Genomic DNA, 13,474 nt, shown 5'->3' with positions numbered 1-13,474 from the left:
ACCACATTTAACTTCAAGTTGTCTTGTTCTGGGTAGTTATTGAGAACTTTATTACTGAGAAAGAATGTGAGAATGGATATTAGGAGAAAATTAGACTCTACCACAGATATAGAGTAGTTCAATATGTAAATGAGAAGTAGGCAGCGGATGGGTGTGCTTAACTAGAATGCTGGCAGAAGAGACAGCCATCTCTTCTAGACGAGATCTATCGTCAATCTTGTCATAAAATAATAAAACAGAGCAATCAAGTCTTTTAGAAAATCTGTTTTTAACTTAAAAATACACACAAATTCTAGGTAATACAGTGTTTTGTGCCTACTACTATTTCTGGAACATAACAATACTTTTATTCTAAATGTACTTTTGTTATCATGATTTAAGGAATGAATCATTCTGATAAAGTTTTTTTGTTCAATCCACATCTAAGTTTTGTGCTTTAAAGTACATTGAACACTTGTTGTGATGGGTAATTTTATGTGTCAGCTTGACTGGCATAAGTGATGCCCAAATAATTGTTAAAACCTTATTTCTAGGTGTGCCTGGAAAACAGCTTACATACAGTTTGTGTCTGTCAGGCAAAGTTAGGCATGGTAGATGTGGTGAATCTGTGCAGAGGTTCCAAATACCACAAATACCAAAGAACTGTTGACTGGGCTACTTTGATTTTGCTTCACAAGGCAACTCTTCAGGGATGCACCTTTAAACTCCCAGAAAGAAGAAATATAGGCCCGGAAGATACAGTTGCTGACAATCATTCTTGGGAGCCTTAAGATAAAGTGGGCATTGGATGGGTGCAGTGCTTGAACCTGTAATGCTAGCACTTTGGGAAGCCAAGGTGGGAGGATCACCTGAGCTCAGGAGCTCAAGAACAGCCTGGGCAACATAATGGGACCTCCTCTCTAAAAAAAAAAAAAAAAAAAAAAAAAAAAAAATTAAAGAAAAGCGGCAAGAGGAATGGTGTTGAGTATCTGATGATCCTATCTGATCTCATGTCATTCAACTTCTTACTCCCACCAAGGATTATATACTGCTAGATATTTCTACACAAACACTGCTGCTTGGGCTATAGCAGCAGATGTAGAGGGTGAGTAAATAGACAGTAATTGTCTTCTGCGATGCTGGAAACATGCCAAAGCAACCACTGGCTTCTGTCATTGAGCCACGTTTTAACTGCTGCTTCTGGATTCACTAAGCCTCAGGCTGCCTCCTGTCCCACAGCCCGTCCCTGCAACACACAGGCCAGATCAGAACAGCCATGTGTATTCCCAGGAGTTTCTCTATCAGATGTAAGCTCCTTTTTGACTTCTGTAGTTTCTCCAAAGGAAATATAAAAAGAATGATTTAACAGCCTAATTGATTGCATTGTATTATTGTAATATTGGGGTTCAGGGGTCCAGGGTGCCCTCAGCTCCTTTGAGACGATGTTTCTCCAGGTTCTTGGTCTTCTGCCCTCCCAAGAATGAGAGAGGGGACCACGGCACAGTGCGCAGTAAATAGCAGACTCAAACTTGTTTGTAGAAAATGATTGATTTAAAGAGAGAGAGAAATAGGAGAAGAGAAAGAAACAGCTAGCTGTCACACTGAGTGAGAAGGGTTTCCAGACGGGGAAACAGCTAACTCACACGCTGAGTGAGAGAAAGAAAAGATGGAATCCAGGAGAGGAAAGCAGCTTCCACACCGAGTGGAAGGTAATAGAGAGAGATGGAGTTTAGGAGGGGAAGACAGGCTTCCACGAGAGAGTGTGGAAGGGGACTCCAGAGGGAAAATCCAGGAGAGAGAAAGACGGCTTCCAGGAGAGTGTTCACAGAAGGGGACCCAAACATGGAGTCCGAAGGGGTGTGGAAGAAGGGGACTTTAACCTGGGAGGAACCCCCACCTTCTCTAAGACCCCAGGCCAATGAAAGGAGTTCCTTAGAACTTCCGCTGGAGTGATTGACTCTTAGTTTCTTCCCGCCCTGTGAAATTTAAACATAAACCATTAAATCTCCCAGATGGAGAGAGATGGGAGGGGTGCATAGAGCTAGGAAATTCTTGCCCTTAAAACTACTCCCCCTTGTGGACCTGGAAAGAGAACACATTCCCTCATTATGTAGTACCAACTCTTTAATAATCTTTGCCAAGTATATCTTTCCATTTCCAACCTTCCTACATCCTTGCATGTAATATATACTGTATTTCCTATGTACATGTAAAGCTAGGTATTTTTCTTAATTTAGTATTTTTTTTCCACTACATGACTTTCTGTATTTTTTAAGTAAGTTTAATCTCTTTACAATTATTTTTATTGCATCTATATTTGAATTTATGTATACATGAATTTATATAAATATATATTAAATATATATGTGCATATTTATATAAATGAACATTTATTTATTTTTGAGACAGTCTTATTCTATTACCCAGGCTGGAGTGCTGTGATGCAATCTCAGCTCACTGCCACCTCTGCTTACCTGGTTCAGGTGAGCCTTGTACCTCAGCCTCCCAAGTAGCTGGAATTACAGGTATGTGCCACCCTAAATGGTTAATTTTTGCAGTTTTAGGAAAGACAGGTTCCCCATGTTGCCCAGGCTGGTCTCAAACTCCTGACCTTAACTGATCAGCTTGCTTCAGCCTCCCAAAGTGCTTGGAGTACAGGCATGAGCCACCATAGCCAGCTATATTTGAATTTGTTTTTACAATCTGTGGAGTTTCTTTTTTTAATTTGTCAAAATTTCTCTTTGCACTGTAGTTGTTATTACTATTATTATTGTTACTTGTAACATGTTATTAAAGTAACTACTGAGAAAATTTTGTTCAATAAGAAAGAAAACAGAGAAACAATGAAAGAGCATCGAGGAGACATTAAGTAGCACTAAGTCACTTAATCATTTGTCCTTCAGTTAACTTGTGGAAAATAAAGAGTTAAAGCCAAGTAATGTCAAAATTATTGTCTGTTTCTCAAAGGTTATTATTTCTCTAATAAAAGCTAAAATGTGGAAACAAACTGATATAGTTTATCAAAGAAATTGAGATTTGTCTAACAGGCATAAGAAATTTAAACTTGGGTGTAATTGCAATTCTAACTCTTAGTAACCATGTGCTTTTTAGCCAGTTGTTTTATCCCTCTGATTCTTTCTAGTCTCAAGTGTAAAATACTTTCTAGTCTCAAGTGTAAAATCCTAATCATCGTAATTGTGTGAAGATTTATAAAGCTGTAAGTGACATTTTAATGTAAGAAACCAGATTGAAAAGGCTGGGAACATGATGCAAGTAGATTCCAGATGTTTAGTTTGGAATAATATTATATGGGATTATGAATGTTAAAACTGTGTCTCACAGAGATGGCATGTCATTGGAAAATCTTTCTATGAAAATTTTACTTGGGATTTTCACAAATTAATCAATTCAAGAAGGAGCAGAATTCTTTACCAGTATTGGTATTATTGAGGTTTTGCTAAACTAGTTAGTTACAGGCATTGGGTTGTTAATACAATTTTTAAATATAATTCAGGATTTCTTTAGTCTTAATATTGTCTTTAAATCTGATTTGTGTAGAGCTATTGGACCACTCTTTGAATCTGTTACATTTTATCACTGTAGATTCTTTTATCATTACTCTAATTCTTATGCTCTTAATAGAATCAAATGTTAAAAGCAACCAGTTAAATAACAAAATTAATATTTAAAAATATTTTAATATATTACATATATTATAAATTAGTGCAACTTTAAGAGATGAGATGGGATGTTACATTGACTAAATAGCTTTTCACTTGCCAAATAAAAATCAATAGACCTTGTAATTTAGCATAGTATACATAGGCGTCATGAAACTGATATCACATTCTTGCCATTGACATGTGGCTTTTCAGTTACAAATAATATGTTTTATATCTTCCCCTTTTAATTTTGATTGTAGAAATACTTTTTGATGTTCTTGGACTTGGGACTTAAAGTCTTATTTGTAACAATTTTTTTTCTGAACTCTCTAAGAAAGCCCCATTACAATTATATTACATGTATATTAGCTATCTCAGCTGTAAAGATATGCACAGGCTTTGAAATTCAGTTTAAATATAGTAACCGAGCTTTTATAAAACTATCAGTTTAGCTCTGACAAAGTTTACTAGCTCAATGAGGAGAGGGGTATGTTATTTCTCTGATGCTGAGTTTCTCTGAAGTTTCTCTGATTTAAATGAACTCCATTCTTGTTAAATCTGAAGGACAAAGGGTCACAAAGATTGGAGTCAATTGGAAAAAATATTAAACTGGCTTTACTTTCAGTTAATATAATGTGTCATGGAGCTGGCATTTATTTCCCATTTGTTTACAAATACCAGACAATATAGAGGTCCTGAAAAGTCAGGAGGGACTCCTCTTAGAAAAGGGAAATATATAAAAAGGAAAGAAAAAGTCTCTTTTATCCTTTTCCATTTATTTACTCAAACTGTGACATTCTAACTCATTTTCCCAAACTCAGATTCTCTGGGTTGAAAAAGAAATTTAAAAGCAAATATTTATTTGACAAAATAAATCCATAAAATTAAGGGACGGTCTAAATGGATAATATAGTATTAATCTATAATTATTAGGTGATGTTGGAAATTAGACCAATAAAATTAAGGGACGGTCTAAATGGATAATATAGTCTTAATCTATAATTATTAGGTGATGTTGTAAATTACATTATTCATCTTTATCTTAGTAATGTGGTTATTTTTTTTTCCTACAAAAACATGAAAGAGTATGTGGAGAAATTAGGGACTAAGGAAGAAGTGGATGAAACCCCCAAAATAGACAGTAGATAACCCTTTCCGTTCTTCACAAGTATGGCAGAAATACTTGGCCACAACAAATTAAAAAGGAATGAGACTACTGTACTATATGAGTGTTCTCTTGCTATTTCTCTGCTATTCTCCAACATTCTTCAAGTGAGTGTTTTAAATATAGAAGTGAAAAAAGTTCATGCAATTTCCTAGGTAGAGCTTTTAGCTTCAACTGTTCTGGGTTGGAAATGGGTTAAAACTCAGTAAAGATGAGAAAACATTTCCTAGGGCACTGAACAATGTTCTGAGGTTACTGTGTAAAATATCCTATCTCCTCGTCTCTTATTTTTCAATTTACCTCTAACAACTTCTAAGATTTTTTCATAACTAGTGCACTAATAGATCATACGATGTAATCCCAACTGGTAGAGTTAAACTGAAAAAGAAAAGTCTATCAACTTATTGAAAAAAAAAGCATTTTTGGTTCCTAGTGCCATATAATCTAATTATAGCAACAAGGCAGATTTATTTTTAGATATTTAATTCTGAGAAGTCACTTTTATTTTAAAAATTTTTATCTTCTTTGTGAGATCACTCAAAGCTAATTAAATCAACATTTTTTTACATCCTAATCTCAAAAGGGTTGAAGTAATCTTGAAACTTCACGAGAAATTTTTATGAAAATTGAATATATTAAAATAAAAAATTATTGATATTATTCATGCAATCCAAACAAAATATATTGTGGAGAATACTTTTTTATTACTAAAGCTTCCTATGCTATGATTCTAGATGTAGAAAATATATCAAGTCACTGAGTTCCACCCATTCCATCTTGTTAACAACATGTACAAAAATACATTTGAGTCTTGAACTGATGAAAGATGTCATAATTTTTAAGGACCTTCTTTTGCCTTCACATTGCAAATAATTATTTCTTATATTTGTGTTATGTTTTAAATTCAAAGAATGTTTCAAAATTCAATTTACTTCCAACAATAACACTTTATTATGAATATATATATTTGAGATGGAGTCTCATTCTGTCACCCAGGCTGGAGCCAGAGTGATCTAGGCTCACTGCAACCTCCACCTCTCGGGTTCAAGCAATTGTACAGACTCAGACTCCTGAGTAGCTGGGACTACAGGCATACCCCACCACATCCGGCTAAGTTTTTTGTATTTTTAGTAGAGATGGGGTTTCACCATATTGGCCAGGCTGGTCTTGAACTCCTGACCTCATGATCCCCCCCACCTCAGTCTCCCAAAGTGCTGGGATTACAGGCGTGAGCCACCGTGCCTGGCTATGAACATTATTATCCCCACTCTACCAAGAAGGAATCCAAGTCTCTGTCAGGGTAGCTGATTGAACCTAGGCCCTGCAACTTGAAAGTGGTAATAGGTGCTCCAACATGTAGCCCCATTTATTTTCCTGGGCCCAGGGCTTTGGAAGTCAAGTCAAATAAATTGGTCCTTATTTCTGATGAAAGATATAAGATAGATAAGTGATTATAAAGAATGATCTGTCCTCCAGAATCTATAATTTGTTCATTGCCTCACTGCACTGTGGAACTTCCTCTCTAAGGAGTCCTGACATGACCTTTAAAGCTCCATTTCATTTCCTAATTTGCAACTTTATACCATGTTCCAAGGTTAGAGCAATTTTAGATCACCTTTATATACTTAACCTTAATCCTCCAAGCAGGGCATTTTGCCAGGTAATTAAGCCTGGGGCTGTGTCCATGCTTGTCCCCTATTTTGTGTCTCTGAGATTGAAATCCCCTCAAAACCCTACACCCTTGATGTGACTGCAGATCACCAAACCAGATTACAGCTTCCTTGAGGGAAATTATTTTTTAGGACCCTTCATATGGTTTTGTGCTAGAAGATGAGCCTCAATTAGAATCATCTCTAACTTTCAAAAGACTCTGATAAAATGAATTGTCAAGGAGAAATAGATAATAATTTTATTCATTTCCTTTAATAAAATCCCCCTAATACATATTCTAATATATTATCACTTCCCATATACTAATGCATACCAATAGTTAGGAGGGGTGATACAACTTTCAGTAAGCCAGGAAAGATTCTTATTCAGGAAGTAAGTTTCTACTGACTTCATATTTTTGCAAATGAGATTTCATGCTGTGTTTTCTGTCATAAAAAGAAAAATAAGTACGGGTACAAGATGCCTTGCATGAACAATTGCACAGTAGGCAATAGCAATTGATACTATTGTTATTAATTCAGCACCACCGCCAAACCCAAGCTAATAATTGTTGAAAAACGACAAAATTCCAAGCTATGAGAGCAAACTAAAATCACAAAACACGCTCAATAATTTATATGATTTATTGTATTTTATTATTTTATTATACACATTTTCAAATTTGGAAAAGTTTTCTAGACATTCTGTATAGCCATCATCTAAATCCTATCATCATTGCACTACGTTAGATTCATCATATATTTATCTATATATTCATCCATTGACCAAACTTAAGTTTTTTACGGATTTCAAAACACATTCTTAAGAAAAGACTTGACCATTTTTTCTTAAGAGCTCAGAATGTATATCATTAAATAGACTTTAATATTTGTTGAGTTTTTCTTCTTTAGATATTAACTTATGTAAAATGGAATACACACATTTAAATACACATTCTATTGTATTTGTGTATTTGTAATTTGGCACACACCTACATGACATAAAACCGTATCAATAAATAAAACATCATCATCACCCCAAGAAAGCTGTCTCTTGCCCTTTCCTGATCAATTTCTGCCATACCCCCAGGCAAACATTGTTAATGGTTATTTCTCACCACATATATTCAATTAGTTTATTCTAGAAGTTCATAAATATGAAATGATCTTGCAATCTGTGCATAGGCTTCTTTCATTCAGTGTAACATTCTTGAAATTCTTCCAAGTGTATGAGAAGTCCGCTTTTCATTGCCGAATGAAGCTACAGCAATGGAAGCCAGATATTAATGGCTCATGCCTCTAATCCCAGATATTTGGGAGACTGAGGCAGAGGACCACTTGAACTCAGGAGTTGGAGAATGCAGTGGGCTAGGATCCTGCCACTGCAGCTCCTCCTGGGCCACACAGGGAGATTCCATTTCATACACACATAATTGTGTAAATGTAGCAAGCTTTGTTAATGTTGCTATTAATGGACATTGTGATTGTTTCCAGTTCCTGGCTTATATGAAAAAGCTTCTACAAACATTCTTGTACAACTTTTTGTGACATTTGTTTTCATTTCTCTTGAACAAATACCTGGTATTAGAATTGTTGAATCACAGTGTAGGTATATATGTAGTTTTAGAAACAATGGTCAAATTGTTTTCAAAGTAGTTTTAGTATTTTGCAATCCCACCAAGAATATATGGAAGTTCCGTTTGTTCTACACATTTGCCAACACTTGATGTAAATGTTTTTAATTTTAGTTATTCTGGTGGGTATTTAGTGGTAGCACATTATGCTTTTAATTTACATTTCTCTGAAGTCTTATGATATTGAACTCTTGAAATTTTTTTGCTGCTTATTAACTGTTTGTTTACCTTTTTTTTTTTTTATGACGCATCCAGTTAAAGTTTTTGCCGCTTTCTATTAATGGAGTGTTTGTCTTTTCTAGTATTGAGTTGTAGGAATCTTCATAGTATCTCACGGTACTTAGACAGCAGTACTTTCTCAAAGATATGCTTTTGCAAATACTTTCACGTAGACTGTGGCTTCATTACTTACTCTTAACATTTTAGATCTATGAACAAAAGTTATTAATTTTGATGAAGTCTAATTTATCTTTAAGTTTCTGTGACTTGTCTAAGATGTATTTGCCACACTCTGCAAGTCCCAAAATTACAAGTTATATGGTTTATGTATAAACATATGTTTATTCGCAATTTAAATTTTTCATAGAATGTGAAGTAGGCATTAAGGTAATTATTATTCTCATATACATTTCCAATAACTCCAGCACCATTTATTGAAAAGCCTTTTCTTGCCCCACCAGCTTGCTTTGGTACCTACATTGAAAACTAAATGACCATGTAAATATGGGTTTATTTTTGGATTATTTTATTCTATTGATACATAAATTGATTCTCTTGCCAAAACCACATTCTACTGATTACTGTAGCTTTGTAATAAAACTGGAAAACAGCTAGTCTGAATATTATTCAGGTTTGTTTTTTCAAGATCACTTTGGACATTTTATGGTTTGAATATTTGAAAGTGCTCACATTTTCAACATTGAGTGATGTTAGCTCTAGGCTTTTTTTTACTTCTTTTTCTTTTTTCTTAAAGATGGGGTCTCACTATGTTGCCCAGGCTGGAGTAAAGTGGCTACTCACAGGCGTGATCCCACTACTGATCAGCATGGGAGTTTTGACCTGCTCCATTTCCAACCTGTGCCGGTTCACCCCTTTTTAGGCAACCTGGTGGTCCCTTGCTCCCGGGAGGTCACCATATTGATGCCAAACTTAGTGCGGACACCCAATTGGCATAGCGCACTGCAGCCCAGAACTCCTGAGCTCAAGTGATCCTCCCACCTCAGCCTTCAGAGTAGCTGGGACTACAGGCACACACCACCACACCTGGCAGCTCTAGGTTTTTCATAAATCCCTTTTCCTTTATCAGATTGAGAAAATTTTCTGATATTACTAAATAGTTATGCATTTTTAATGTGGAAAGAGTATAAAATTTTGGCAAACGTTCTTTCAGACTTATTAAAATAAATTTGAACTTTTTCTTCTTTATTCTGTTAGTACAGTGAATTACACCAATTGATTTGGAAATTTAACTCAGTTCTGTATTCCTGTGACAAAACCATTCAGCTACAATATTATCCTATTTATGTATTGCTGGATTTGATTTTCTAAAGAATTTTTAATTAATTTTGTATCTTAGCTCTAGGGGACCTATTAGCTTCTAGCATTATTTTATTTAATATAATTTTCTATGAATTCAGGAGTATTGCCTCATTTTCTGTATTGTGACAGAGTTTATGTAAATTTGATGTTATTTCTTCTTTAAATGACTGAAAGAATTTACTAGTGATACCTGGTCCTGGAGTTTTCTTGCTTGAAAGGTTTATGAAAATGGGTTCAATTTATTTGCTAGACAGGGTTATTTGGATTTTGCCCTTTGTTTCATTTCCACTTTGATAAATTGCTCTTTACAAGAAAGTTGTCCATTTAATCTAAGTTGTTAATGTGTTGATGGAAAATTGTTCATCATATGGTCTTATTAGTCTGTATATTCCTATACTACTTTTAGTGATAACTATTCTTTTATTACTGATACAAGTAATTTGTTTTCTTGCTCAATATTCTTGATCTATCTAGTTAGTGGCTTATAAATTTGTTGCTCTTACAACAAAACAAATTTTCTTTGTTCAATCATTGTTTTTTATTTTGTTGATTTCTACATTTATCTTCATTATTTTCTTTTACTTACTTGAAATTTAATTTGGTGTTGCTGTTGGGGAAATGTTGTATACACATCAAATAGTTCAAACTGATTAATTTTATTAAGCTCATTCATATTTTACTGATACTTTGTTTTTGTTCTATGAATTATTATTTTTGTGGAATATATCATAGATTCCTAGTTCCTTGTATGTGAAACAATTGGATACATCTTGAAAATTGTGAATATGATGTTACTCTGAAATTGTTGATTTTTTGCTTTGTGTGTTCAGCAGGCATTTAGCTTTGTCTTATAGGTAGCTACACAAATGCCAGGTTAGTTATTTTATCCATAACTGGGATTTGTCTCTTGTAGCCGTGGTTCTCATGTAAGTCAGAAATTCAGGATGGATTATATACAGAACTTGGGGCTTCTTCACCTTGGCTCACACCTCTCTCAGATTCACCCTTCATTTTTTAACAGAAATGGTTGCCCATACTCTGTCCTCTGTTTCTTTAGGCTGAAAAGACTTCATTTTCTATTGTTATTTTGACCATCGTTTTTGTACCATAGAAGTCTCCCTTAAAGACTAAAGCCAGCAAGCAATGGCAAAATATGCCTAGACTTTTTTCTCCTCTCAACGTTTGACTTCCCTCTGTAATATTCTGTCTTTGTTCACTTTCCAGTGCCTTTGTATTTTGTTCGGAATGATCTATGTGAGGATGGATCTAGCAGGAGCTTGCTCAGCCATACCAGAAGGGAAACCCTGGATATTACAATAATTTAAAAAAAGATACATATGTAACTCATTGTGCTGATATTCTTAGTGCTTATGGAAGTTTAGATGTATTTAGAGAACACTAGAATGAACATGGGAGACTTATTCTTAATGAAAGTTTTAACAGGGAAATATTTCAGGATTCAGAAAGAAAGCAGATGTCATTTGACTAAGTATTTTATATGTGACTCAATTACTAATTTCCATTCATGTAACAGGTGTTGGGAGATTTTTGTTTCTTATTTTTGGCAATATCGTATAGATTAATTCAGCACAGGAATTGGCAAGCTGTGGTTTTCAGATTAAATCTGCCCCACTAGGTGGTTTTGTAAACAAAGTTTAATTTAAACACAGCTACATTTATTTATTGTCAATGGATGCCTTTGCTCTATATTAGCAGGGTTGAATAGCTGTGACAGAGATCGTAGAGCTTGAAAAATTTAAAATGTCTATTCATCATAGAAAGCCAAAAATAATTACTCTTTCTGTAAACTTTATGTGATACAGGTTTTCTGTGCACTGGTTACCACTTCAGCTGACTTTTTTTTGGGGGGGTGAGGGTGGGGCTTCAGCTCACTGCACTTTTACCGCTAGCCTGAGGCCAGTGAGACAGAACACTCACTCATACCACAAGTGACATGAAGTTGGTTTATTACTTCCAGATGGGCAGCAAGGGAAACAGGAGCCTGGGATTCATGATGAGCTGGTTCCCCACTCCATCTGCTAAAAGCAGATAGAATCTTGTCCACCATGACCCACTTGCACCACACGTGAGGGATCCCAGAAGTACCCCAGAGGTACCTTGGGGTCCCATGGCACAATAGGCCAATGCACTGAAGAACTTTCAGAAAGGGAATGTTCCAGGAAGGAAAGGAACAGACTGAGGATACTGCAGTGAGTTCCTTTGTATCTCAGGATGTTGCTTTCCTGCATGTTCTTCAGTTATTTTGGAAGACTACAGGTGAGAAAATGGGGAGAACTGGGTGAGTCCAAGGCCATCAGGAGAATTATCCTTCACATTATAGAAAAGGTTTGCTAAACGGTCTAGAATGCGGTATAAATTTCCCAAGTGATTTTTGTGCCCACTTGAAGAGTCCAGAGCATGTGCAAATGGTTGCAGCCTGTAGAGTAGAGTGGGGCAGGCAATGTTTCTCTCTAATTAGAAGCAATCCTAGGATATTTCATTTAGCTTTGCTAGTATCTCCCCAGCCACTACATTGTTAATCAGAAGATTCTTTCATTTTAGACGTAACTATTGTCCTATTTTATTGTAATTATTTCCAGTGTTTATAAAATGGGATTAATAATGATATGGAACGGGGGCAGGGAAGTGCTAGGAATGGCAGGGCCTGGTCCCTGGCTAGGGCTCCACACCTGGGCCTGTGCCCATGGACCTACGTGAGGACAGTCACTCCTGCCTTTGTGCCTAAATGTTGCATTTCCCAAGACCACCCTGGCCCACCACACCCCCATCCTGTGCCTATAAAAACCCCGAGACCCTAGCAGGCAGGCACACAAGCAGCTGGATGTTGAGAAGGGTAACTGAAAGAAGAACACACAAAGACAAACCGGCTGGACGTTGAGAGGACGGTGAGAGCCCCTCTAGAGGCACTGGCAGGCCGGGAGGCCATTGACCAGCGGAACCACGTGGAGTTTGGCTGAGGCGGTCAGAGGGGACCCCGCCACTCAGCGGCCTGACCACAGGGAAGACCAGTTCCCACTCCATCTCCCTTCTGGCTCCCCGATCTGCTGAGAGCAGCTTCCACTTAATAAAACCGTGCACTCATTCTCTAAGCCAACGTGCAATCCGACTCTTCCTGTACCTTGGGTAGGCAGGAGGTCTAACAGGGCTGACTTAACACAAGCTGCTTAGGGATGGCAAAACTAAAAGAGCGCATGATTAACACACGTCCACTGGGGCTTCAGGAGCTGTAAACATTCACCCCTAGATGCTGACCTGGGGTTGGAGTCCCCGGGCAGGCTCCTAGGAGCAGCAAGATGCCGAAGAAGTGAGCCGCACCCCCATCACACACCCTGCGAGAGGGATAAGGGAACTTTTCCCATTTCAACAATACTTTCGGTGTCATAATAGATGTATGCTAAGGTATTCAAAATGCAATTTTAATTTACTTTCTTTATGATGCGAAGTTTGTCTATATAGCACTGGAAGGGGTCCTTTTTTACAAGAGTCCTGTATCCCTCTGTTTTCATCATGTCTCTTATTTGTTGGTATTTCAATATTGCACACCTCGAAGCACAGCACCTATGGATATAAGAAGTCTAGTAATGATTTATTTCTGATAATGGATGATTGGACATTTGATAGTAATATATTTCTCAAGAGAAAATTTCCATTAGAATTTCATTAGTCAATGATCAGATAGATGTTTTGTAATGTGGATGTTTTGTAATATGTAATATCTAACATCCCCCCTACTGTTTTTTTCCTGATGGACTTCAGCATTGGGATGAGTTGAGAATTTATATAGAACAAAGCAAATTAAAAGTAGAATGAGAGAAGCAAAGATAT

Source organism: Sapajus apella, unplaced genomic scaffold (assembly GCF_009761245.1).
Source record: "Sapajus apella isolate SASKATOON/1434 unplaced genomic scaffold, GSC_monkey_1.0 scaffold27, whole genome shotgun sequence".
In the NCBI taxonomy this organism is placed as follows: domain Eukaryota; kingdom Metazoa; phylum Chordata; class Mammalia; order Primates; family Cebidae; genus Sapajus; species Sapajus apella.
The sequence above is the reverse complement of the archived record's forward strand: the minus strand, read 5'-3'. Positions refer to the sequence as shown.